The sequence below is a fragment of the Columba livia genome, chromosome 1 (genome assembly GCF_036013475.1).
Source record: "Columba livia isolate bColLiv1 breed racing homer chromosome 1, bColLiv1.pat.W.v2, whole genome shotgun sequence".
NCBI classification, from domain to species: Eukaryota; Metazoa; Chordata; class Aves; order Columbiformes; family Columbidae; genus Columba; species Columba livia.
Genome location: NC_088602.1, coordinates 202869306 through 202881037, shown reverse-complemented (window position 1 = coordinate 202881037; position 11732 = coordinate 202869306). Strand labels below are relative to the sequence as shown.

Here is an 11732-nt window from a genome sequence, read left to right as displayed (position 1 = left end):
ATGGTAAATACTAAAATTCAAAAATCTGATTCCAAAATTATTTTATTGGAACTGCAGCTCTCCTTTGACCTGAAAGTTTTGTAGAGGTCTGCAGCTTTATTTTCACATGTGTGTTTAGGGGTGGCTGCTTTTCTTGTAAAATACAGAGTTGAGTTCTCACCTCTAATGAGACATCTGGGTTCAGTTTTCTGACCAGTCTCAGGGGATTCAGAGAAATATCTGTTACTTTACTAGCACACCTTAAACAGATGACTCGGCAATGACACTCTACATCTTACATAGAGAGTCTGGGACATTTTTCCAAAAGAACTACAAATTCTGTGTGAGAAGAAAAGAACTACTGTTGATAGTTTGGTTAGGATGCTTGGTTGAGAAAGGGAGGCCCTGCCTATGAAACCTTGTAGGTATGATCTAGTTTTACATAGTTGAGTAATAAGTTGCAAATCCAAAATAAACAAATGATTCAGCTTTCACCCTTTAGGTTTTTAGAAGGCCTTGGCTAACTCTAGCCCAAAGATGCTCAGCCTTTTTGGACAGGCTATATGGCATATTCTGATGGCAGAAAAAGACTATATGCTTTGATCTTTTGCATGTGACTTAGTCTTATTACATCTATGTGCAGTATGAGCAAATTGTATATGCAATAGGTCTTATGTCTCTCAAGCGTGCTGGGCTTGCTGCATGTGCTACATAGCTAACGCACATTGTCACTCCCTAGTTGTATTCGGTCACCTTCTTCCTTAGTGGTCCATTTGGAAATGCTTAATTTATATATAATTTTCAAGAGTATGCTTGCAACACCAAAGCATTGATGAGTATCTCTACCAAATGTTTTATTTCTCATCAGCAGTTCTGGGGACTCTCCAGCACTGTCCTCCTGAGGCTGGAGTATGATTGTATGTGGTCCAGTTCCTTGTCCCCTCTGCTGCCTGATGCTTACGCCACCCAAAATTTAAGGGAGGAGGAACATACTTGCCACCTACCTGCTTGATGAGGAGGATCAGCAGCTAACATCTGCAAGACAGTCACAAACCGCTTCCAATGCAGCCGTAATGGTTGCGTTGCCCATACTGGCAAGGACCAGTACATCTTTGATCCTGGGGCCACCAGACCTTTCTAAACCTTTACTAGAGATCAATGTATCCCAAGCAGAAATCTTTAAAAATGTGGGCTGGAGACAAGTTAAAGTATTAGGCCCAATTGATTTTTATGCCAAATACATAGTGTAGACAAAGACACAGAGTTATGAAACTAGAAAATTTTGAACTGCCCTCATTTACCATTTACGCATACACATGGTTCAATCTGGCCTTCATTTAAAATACATTGTTTTCCATGTGCTCTATATTTTCCTTAAGAAAGAGTAGACATGTCAACTAACAATTTAATGAGGCAAGTTGCATACTTACAAACAATTTACGAGCAAGCTGTGAGATGATATCAGAGCCTGTCTATAGCTCATATTAAACTAGATTAATAAACATCCTCAGGCAGTATTTATTTATTTATTTGGTTTTGTATTCAGATCACTTGGGAACATATTACTTGGATACTAAATCCTTAATATTGCTAAACTGCAAGACTTTGCAGCATTTTTCTGTACAGAAACACACAGAAAAATATTTAATTTGTATTTCCTCTTAATATTGTAGTGAGAACCAGCCCAATATGTACTATAGCAATAATAAAAATATTTTATTCCAGAAATTCACTTAAATGCAACTGAAACACAGGGCAGTATGAGTAAGTCAGTTCTGGTTTTCCAGCTCATTTCAGTATTTTAACACAACCACCTCTAAAACAGTGTGGAAAATGTGGGTTTTGTAGTGCACCTGCTGGGATGATGTGTGAGTCACTGGCTAAGCACACTTTGGAAGCCAGCTATCATATAGCTGTAACATTGACAAAACATATTATTACTGTCATCTGCCATCAAGAATATGAGTAATGTGGAAAGAAACACACAAAGAGAATAAATATACACTTTTCTTCCTTTACAGGAAAAGTTGTCATTTTGAACAGAAGAAGCCAAAATATCTCAAACTGCATCCCTTGTGTAAGGTACCATGTGTAACATGCATCAATAACTGGAATTTATTTACCTTATAAAAGTTACCTCAGTGCTATAGAAGCATCATTCATGCTGCTACATTTAAGTTTATTACAGTCTTTCCAGTAAAAACTTCATTTTTCAAACATCCGGGATTCAGCTGTGCAAATCTAGGAGATGAAATGGAAGTATACATGTGGAATTGCCGCTAAGGTGGTATCTCATATAGAAAAATGTGCAAAGAACTGCCATGGCCCTGGCAACCTTTACATTAAAGAAATGAGGGGGAGAGAGATTGGAGAATGCGGCCACTCTGCTACTTCTGCCCGACACAGAACGTGTTCTGTGTCACAGGGTATGAGAATCAACATTCTCCTCCTTCCCTCTGCCTTCAGAGTCCATCCCATCTCTTATCTTCTAGCCTGGAAACATTTTGGTTCACCACATAAGTGGGAGCAAGTGGCTAGAGTATTTTTGCCTCTGGGTTCTGATTCATGGATAGAGACCACAGAGGTGAGGATTGCCCAAGCCTGGCTACCCTGTCCTGGAGCAGTAGCTGCACAGAGGGGCTGCTCACAAAACAGCTCTTCAGTGACCACAATTTACAGAGCAGCAGATTAAGGCAAACTAAAATTGCTGCTACTTTATTTTAAAATATGACACAACAACAAACAGTGTTGTCCTTTTTGCATCAGCAGCTGACTTGTGGGATTTTTTGTCACAGAAACTCTACAGCCTCATGGCCCCCCAGAGTACATCTTTAGTGTTTTAACTCATACAAGGAGTGCGAATTTGCAGCAAGTCATTTATTGTCCCTAAATACTGTGCTTTTAGTTGGCTTACAGGAGCAGTCCTAAAGCACACAAAAGGTTTCCTTTCACTAAGCCACAACTGTTTTGCTAAAGCAGAAGATATCGCCTGGGAATTCACTAATGGTGAGGGGTTCCCTGGCAGATTACAACGAGTTTGAAGTTTTATCCTACAGATCCAGCCATCTTGGGCTGTATTTCAGGTAAGGAACGCAGTGTTGATATTTGGAGGTTACATCTCTGATTTCCTGGAGGATTTGGTTTTGCTGGATTTTTTTTCAGCAGTCTTAGTGCCAAACAAAAAGAGAAAATGTCATAATCCCATGAAAATCTAAACTTTGCAGCTGACAAAAGGCAGGAAGACACAGATGGGATATATTTTAATTGGTGTGGCTGAAAAATGACATTTTGAACAGAATTATACTAAATACCTCTCAAACACTAGCTTTTTAAATGCTGTTATCTTGCTAGGAGAAGTTTTTGTTTTCTATCAAAGATAGCCAATGCTTTAGCTGCCAGAGAAAGAATAAATTTGGACTTTTCTACATTCTTTCTATACAGTTTCCCAAAGTTAGGGAAAAACTCTTCTGCCTTTGATTAGGTTACAATAACATGAATGTTATATATTGATGTACATCTCCCAGTACATGTTCCTATTAAATTCAATCTGAAGTCCTGTAGTTTCACTTAGAGTCAGTAGAAGGAGAGAGGATAAACCTGCTAGAGAACATTTCAGGTGACCAAAGAGGCAAGATGTGGTACCCTCTTGGAACTAAGTAGCATTTTGAGAATTGTAGTGCCTGCTGGTGTAAATATGGAAACCATCAGAAAGTTAGGGATACATCAAAGGTCTGACAAAACTTTATTTGACAAAAGAAAAGTATAATCAAAGCTTGACAATCTGCACTTATGTGGTTGTTGTTGGACATTTAATGACATGTTAACTAAGCACAGCTGACTAAAGCATCACTAATTGGTCAAACATATATAGCCTGCTTCTCAGTACAGTATAATATAACATTTAAGGGTACATATGTTTTATATCTGTCTTCAGAAGTAGTGTGTGAAAGTTGCATGTAGGTTACAACACTGTATAGCTCCAGAGTTTGTAGAGGTGTCGCATATGTGAACGAAGTATGATATAGGCCCTGTTAAGTGAAATTTTCCACAGGAATTTTCAAATAGAAATAACTCTTTATTCATTATACGTACTCAAGATGAAGTGAAAAAATTTCACTTTGACCCCTGCCAAACCAATGCACAGTGCCACAAGCTGGCCTTAAATGCTAGTTATCTCTACAAATGATTACAAGCAGCAAATAGTCTTTTGAAATCAGTTAGACGAGACAATAATAGTCTCCATACAACAAAAAATAACAAACAAGTGAAATAATTTTGCTGTTTTCTTTGTTAGGAATAATTCTGCCTGTGAACAGAAGAAGAATAAATTAATAAATTAATAAATTAATAAAAAAGGACAATTAAACAGCAGAAAGCTGAAGGAAAATGCAGCAAGGAATGTACAAAACTACTGAGCATGAGTTTTAGAAGCTGAGTTTTGGTATTTACTGCGAGATGAAAGGGGTATTTTGAGTTATGAGCAAAAGTACTCTTGTAGTGTTACTTTTGTGATTCACAATACAAGCCTCTGTTCATTGTTTGCAAACAGAATTTCATCAATAAATTTCCAAATCCATACATTTCTCCGAACGGGAACAACAGACTTCTGACTTTTCGGCTAACTCCTGCAGAAGAAAAGGAGACAGCTTTTAATTATCAGTGAGCAGTTTCTAAGTCATCAGGCCCTTGAGGATATCTAACCCTCATTTAACATTATTACCTATCGAAATTAATCAAGAGAATATAGTAGAAGACACAGGACTGAAATAAAGAAACCTGAGTTGTACTCTTTGCTCTTGTATGAATAGATGCTCTATTCCTTTTCCATTTGCTCTTCTTCCTACTCCTGTCCTCTGTGTTTAGAGCTCAGGTCTAGTTTTGAGGCAGGTATTTATTTTCCTCCTGTATGATAGGTGCTCCAGTCCTTGTTCTGCAGAGAGCCCTGGGCATGTGCTTTGTACCATTTACAGCAGCAGCAAAGGGTGAACCCTCCAGACTGTCACACTGCAGGTGGGCTTCAAGCAAAATAAGCTTAAGACTGTCCAAGGCTTTTCAAGAACTGAGTAGGTTGCAGCTTCATGGCCCAGAGAAGATTCCAGCTACAAGCAGACCCTTTCCTCAGAGTTTTCCAGATATGGAAGAGCCCAACCTGCACTGCATCTGATGGGAGGGAGTTGAATAACATCATTTTTCAGGTGAGAAAATAAAGCCCAAACTGCCTCACCAACTTTCTGTCAATGAGTCTTTCACATAGGGTAGGGCAGTGCTCTCATCCCCAGCCATCTGGTTGACTGTTAGTTTAAATCCCCTAAGAAACCGGGAATTGCTTTTTTAATGAAACTGCACCATTGAGAGGAAAATCTCCATTTCATCTTAGCAACCGATGGCTTTGAAATAAATAAAATAAAATAATTAATAATAACATTCCATAGCTCTGAAAGCAATGCCAAAGCTGACCAAGGTAGTTCAAATGCAGTCAGGTCAAACCTAACAAACACACCTTGGCATCCTTCTTACCAGCTCGCCGGTTGAAATAATTGTCAAGTCCCTCTATGAAAGGAACAGCAACCATTACTTTGTGAAGGTTTTGTTTCCTTGAAGATAAAAAGCAGTGGGGAATCCCCTGAAAAAAAAAAAAAAAAAAAAAATTTGTTGTCCTTTCTGCATATTTGCTAAAACAAACCTCCTGCTTGCATGATGTGTACACGCTGCTTACATTCCTGTAAGGCTGGGTGTACTACAAAGGAGTGAAGGTGTGTTTGACGTTTTGTGTCTCTGTGGTGGTCCAATGGAGTTGCCTTTTAGTTACTAGTGGAGAAAACATGTTTTTCAGAGTTAACTCACTCACTGTTGCCATATGTAGGAGGGAAATGATGGGGTGCTGACTAGCTCTGTGGGGAAGCTTGGAAAATCCTCTGAAAACTGAAATAAGAGACTGTCTTAGGCATTTCCTTCACCTCTGCCTTTTAGGAGTTTTCTCTTCCCATCTGCTCTGTCTACAATTGCTCCTGTGTTCTGCCACCTACATTGCTTATTTGGGGCTTCTGCTAGAAACTGGCTTGAAACTATAAAAGTATTTGTTTTGTAAGCTAGACAAAACATTGGAAATACATGACTCTAGAATGACAGGAGAAGAAATAACTATTTGAATTTGGAGTTTTCCTATTTGTAGCTTTCATCTGTTTCCATAAGTTAAAAATACATTAAGAAACGTTTAGAGACATTTAAAAAAACATACAATTTAATGTCTTTTTTCCTCATAGAAGCTGAAGAGAAACCACCACTGACATTAATGGGACAAAAAATAGAAATATTATTATCTTAAGCAAGGAGATTTTACATTTTGACTTTCTGATACACAGAGAGAAATACAAAATGGAAATGCCCACAAACACATTATTGTTATTATAGTCATAGTTGTAAGTTGTAAATTATAATTACTGGGCAAACTTATTTACTTTTGTACTTCTGGTTATATCATAGACAACATGCCAGTGTGTTACAAGAGCAGACCGTGAGAGAACAGATTTTCTGCAAAGGCAGTGAAATAGAGGGGTTACTCCTCACAGAAAGGGGAGAATGAAAAAAGACAGAAGGCTTTCATAGCAAATCACAGTAAAATGGATGTTAACATTCCCCTTCACCAGTTCTATGTCCCTTAACCTTATTTTTCCCCACCATGTTTTCCCCCCTACTTCTCTCATGGCCATTCTACAATAGCAGGACAACAACCCCTTTCTTCTGCAGGGTATAGAAGTCATTTATACTCTTGAGAGGAAACTGCTTCTCCTCACAGCTGAAATTTCAGTGACATTTCTAATCTGCAAAGTATTGACACATAACATTTACAGCCATGATTTGCCACGACCAATTTAACAACTTATTTACTATCCCTCTGAGTTACATATGTGAATCTTTTATATATGAAATGAACAATGTATCAGGGCTCCAAAATGCCATTTTTTTTCAAATAATTCTGTTTATCTTAATTACAGACTAATGTACAAACAACAGCATAGCAATGAACCACATACAGTTTGTCAGAAAGTGACAGTCTCCAACAGCTCGGATCATGCAAAACCCGTTCAGGTTCATACAAAACAATTTAGTTGTGTCTGTAAACACCCTTAAACTTGTGTTCAGACATACAACATCTGTTTCCCCCTTCTGAGGCCATTTTGCTTAGTTTGGATGGGTAGGATTTGCTCATTCTTGAAACATAATGGTGACAAAGTCCTCAGAGCCGGGCCCAGAAATGGATACAGCAGATCTGTTCAGCTTAGTGTTACTGACCTAAGTCCTGCTGAGCAGCAGAGCTGCTTGGAAGAGATGTTAAAGTATTGGAACAGTCCTCGCATGCAAGCTGGTGTATACAATGCTGTACTGTGGGGTGCAGTTGAACAGGTTTTCTTGAAGGATGTCTAGCAAGCAGCCCTTAACTCTTGGAAGGAGATTTTCTGTGCAGATTTTAAAAGCTTCATCCAACTACAAAAGTCAAAGAATCATTATTGGAATATATTAAGAGTTCTTATGACATGTCTTTTGCTCTCCTGTTTTGAATATAATGTTGAGAGATATTATTATCTAGCTGGTCACATGGAAACTAATACTTGGATTATGCTCCTGACTTTCTCTAGGATGGGCAGGGAAATTATCTTTGTAACTGTTTGTGTGCTGAGACAGTAAGATCTCTGTTCTCTCATTTGTGTTTGCACAGCTTCTAGCACAACACTGTAATCATAACATGTATTATAAATCTGATAGAAGACAAAGCTATGAATCCTTGGAAAGACAAGGATATGTTAAATAATATACCATTTTTAGGTGAAAATGTTAACTTTAGGAAGGTGAATTCTCTTCTGTTTTTCTTTTCATCTTTTGGAAAACTATTTTGTCCATGAACACATTGCATCTTTCTGAAACATCTGGCAAATGTCTTTTAGGGACAGACTAGAATTGTAGAATGGGGCAATACAAATAACATAATTATGGCTTTGTTTTGGTCCGCTCATGAAATTGAAGGATTAGATGTATGGGGCAGCTGTTTGTCAGGGAGGTGGCCCAAGGTCAGAAGGTTATTCACTTGACTACAAAAAAGATCCCTAGACCAGAGAGAATAAAGCTTTGGCTAGTAACAAACTGATGTTTTAGCTTAGTCTCTTTAAAAAAGTGAGTTTATGGGATGCCTTATATAGATATATATGCATGTATAGATATCTATATGTTTTAATCTCATTCCCTTCCTTTAATACATTTTGAATCCATTTGTCAAATTCAGTGCAATTTGTCAGAATTGAAGCTTTCAGAGACATTTTGTTCCTTCATGTGTTGAGACAACAGGTACCTGATTAAGCGGAGAGACTGTATTTGTTTTCCACAGAGTGAAAGGCTTTACTAGGGGCTTGGATCCACCAGAAAAGTTGAGACATCATGAAGATGCCCATTAAAGGGGCAACTTCTACCAAGGTTCACCCTAGAGACTCCAGCTGCAAAGGATCTCTCAATAAGAAAACAGATTTATTTAGTAATTAATTTCACTGTGGTGCAGATTCAATAATAGAGATAAGAAGTTCAGATGAAATAACTAATTGTGTGTCTACAGAGACAGGTGTAGTTTGTTGTGACCTGGCTCCACCTGTCCTTTGTGCTGACAGTGGCAGCCCCAGAGCAAAAGTCAGATGACCATATGCAGAGATTTGTTTGAGCTGATGCCTGCCTTCTGGTAAGGTTTTTATTGTCTCAAACACAGAATTATATCCTTAGGTTTGAACTACCTGGGTTGGAGAAGGTGAACGCACAGAAAACAATACCAACAGACACTGTGATCAAAGCTTTCTCCATTTCAGTTTACTGGGGTGCTTTAACCACACCTAGCTACTACCTTCCTTTTTTCCACTGAGGGGATCCCTTATTGTGCTGTATGAAAAGGTTGTTGCTTAAATAAAGAATTATGTGAACAATGGAAATGATAATAGCTGTTCTTTATTTTTCTGTTGAAATTTCTGGTGTGTAATAAGGGGAGAGTTTTGAGTGAAATATTGCTTGCTGCCCAACAAGAATTTCTCTGTCCCTCCTCCTCCTGTCCCTTCTGAAGTTCCCCCATAATGATGTATTTCTCTCATGTATTACCTCAAATACAGCACCTTTTCCTTCGACCCCCTTTCCCAAGCACCCTGATCTGGAACTAACTTTCCTCAGAGACAGCAGCCATCAACAGCTAACTCCATGCTTATTTCATGTTTTCTTTTTCTCCTAGAGCCATTCCCATTTATCACCATCTTCAACTTCTTCTTTCTTGAGTGGCCTTGTGGAACATTCTCATCAGGCAAGCCTTACACATCCTACTTCTGCAGTGATGACTCTGCTCCAAGACCTACTATGACGAAAGTACATGGAGAGAATCTGGGCAGCTAGCCCCATAAATGCACAGCATCGTATTCATGAATTCATGTAACTATGGTGATCCATGTTCTGAGAGCAACAAGTGAGATGAGGAGGAACCAAGGAACACCTCTTTCCTCTGTGGGTGTGTTAGAGGAGCAGAAGCAAAAAGAGCTATCAGATTGTGTTTGAACCTAGAACTCAGACTTCAAAATCTCTTCCTGCCTCCCCAACAGACAAAGTTTTACTCTACTCAGCTTTCTATTTAAGAACATGTTTTCACCCATGCCACCAACATAGCTTTTATATGCAGTGCACACAACTTGTGCAATGGCATAAAACCTCCAGTAAAAAAAAAACAAAACAAAACACCAAAAAGCTGAGCTATATCTGTCAAATTCAGTGGCTTTGATCCTTAAAGGAGGCATTCAAAGCTGAATGCCAGAAGTTAAGCATCTAAAATAAATATGTGGTTGGTTCATTAAAAGTGCAGAGCACCTTTTAGTGCTGTTGAAACCTGAAAATCAAACACAAAAGCCGATCAGAACCAACACTTGTCAATCTGATGAAAAAAAAAAAAAAGAGAAAAAAGAAACGAAAAAAAAAAGGAGGAAAAAAGAAGCAAAGAAGCAAACAAAAAAAAACCACAAAAAACCAATGACCTCCACCTATTTATACAGGTCATCAGTATATCACTTTAAAAAAAAGAGTTTGTATTCATCACTGAACAGGCTGTTACAGTAACTGAACAGGAAACTGAAGAAATAATATACAGGTTCATGGAAAAATGGCATTCATTTGTGCCTGCTGAGGATCTCATCCATACTGTTGCAATAGGTTATAGATTTTAAATCTTGCCTTGCTTACCAAGTGTGCATAAAAGTCCAGGCGTTAAATGGAAGAAAATGTGGAGGTTTCTGAATTCTTTCTTCTACTCTCCAGACCCTCGAGGCAGTTCTGACTCAAAAGAAGAAAAAAAGCTAAAAAAAAAGCTTAAATTCTCCTTTAGCTCAGGAAGGGAGGTTGCTTGAGACTGTCCCTGAGGGGTTAGTGCCATGCATACTTGAATGGCAGATTCCTGGAAAATGGGATACCTGAATATCCACACGTGCTTTATCAAAGAGTAGAATAGAAAGGTATGAGAGCTGACAGAATACAGCAGGACCCTTTTCAGGGGATTATCTCCAGTTTGCAATCAACTTAAAACAATCTTATTTTCTTTTGGAGGTTTATTGGGGGTTTTGTTATTTCTGCTTTTCATTATGCATAAGGCTAATAAGCTTTTCTGTCATTGTCAAAAATGAATAGATTTGCAGAGACTGTGAAACCTACCAAGCATGAAGGTGCTTCACATAAAGAGTTTCCTGAGCTTGGGTTGATGTGCTTGGGTCAGGGTTGTCCAACTGACATGAATAACATCCCTGCAAGACAAATGTTTATCCCTGTGTTTTCAATGGGCACTCAGAGAAGAATAAAAATTCTTTACATGGCTTGCAAAAGGTTGAAAGAACAGAAAGAGAAGTAGAAAATCATGTCCTATGTGTGGAAGTGAGATACATCTCACCTTATTTCAGCTGTCTGAGGCTTAGGCACTTAGTCTAAGCCAGTCACGTCAGTATCTCTGTAGTTTATGAAGAGCCAGGCACCTACAAAGGACAATTCATCTTCTCCAAGAACAGATGTATATGAAGGATGAAGGGGAAGTCTGTCTTTCATCACAGACTACCGGCGGAGCCCAGATGATGAGCTGAGGCCAGATGCCTTACTTTTAGACAGCTGACGTTAAAGAAGATGAATCTGCAACTTTATCAGAAGATGAGACGTGATTGTACTGCTGTGTGACCTGACAGAATAAACCAGTTTCTGAACAATGCGCACCATGGATTATTTTAAAATCAAGTTGTTGTCTCTTCTTGTGATAAGGAAAACAGAACAATATTTGATAATTCACTGGACTGCCTTTACGTGAGTTTCTTCATTAGTTTTGGACAATGTCTCTTCTGAGAATGGAACTGGAAAGTATCTAACAAAAATTCCTTAGAAAAGATGAAAGAAGAAAGAACCATGGAAAGAAACAAGGTTGTGATTAAAGTACATGAACTAAAGAACCTCTATGTTAAGGATCAAAGTGTTATGATGTTGCTCTGAATTGCCAGCCTTTTAAAGTATTGCAGAACATGGAAATGCATATAAAAGTAGTTCACCAGTACTTCATGCAGTCATGGGAATGGATAACTGGGATCAAGGCTCTCATTGACCCCAAGATAGTACTAGTGTCACGAAACATGATACCAAGCACTGGAGGGCTTTCTATCATAACCATCATACAGCTTCAAGGCTAGATCTCATAAAAGATTTAAGGTACTTGCAGA

At 38.5% G+C, this 11732-nt stretch overlaps 1 long non-coding RNA gene across 2 annotated transcripts in view; it reads right to left on the bottom strand.

Moving 5' to 3' along the window:
• Positions 1-3681: 3681 nt before the first annotated feature.
• The window catches only part of LOC135578981 (uncharacterized), a 36456-nt gene continuing 28405 nt past the window's right edge, over positions 3682-11732 (bottom strand). The window contains exons 3-4 of one of the 2 annotated variants that reach the window (XR_010471165.1): positions 5480-5602; positions 3682-4604 (exon numbers count right to left, since the gene is read on the bottom strand). This is a non-coding gene — a long non-coding RNA (uncharacterized LOC135578981). The remainder of the gene's footprint in view (positions 4605-5479; positions 5603-11732) is intronic. The other variant, XR_010471166.1, reaches the window with a different exon arrangement.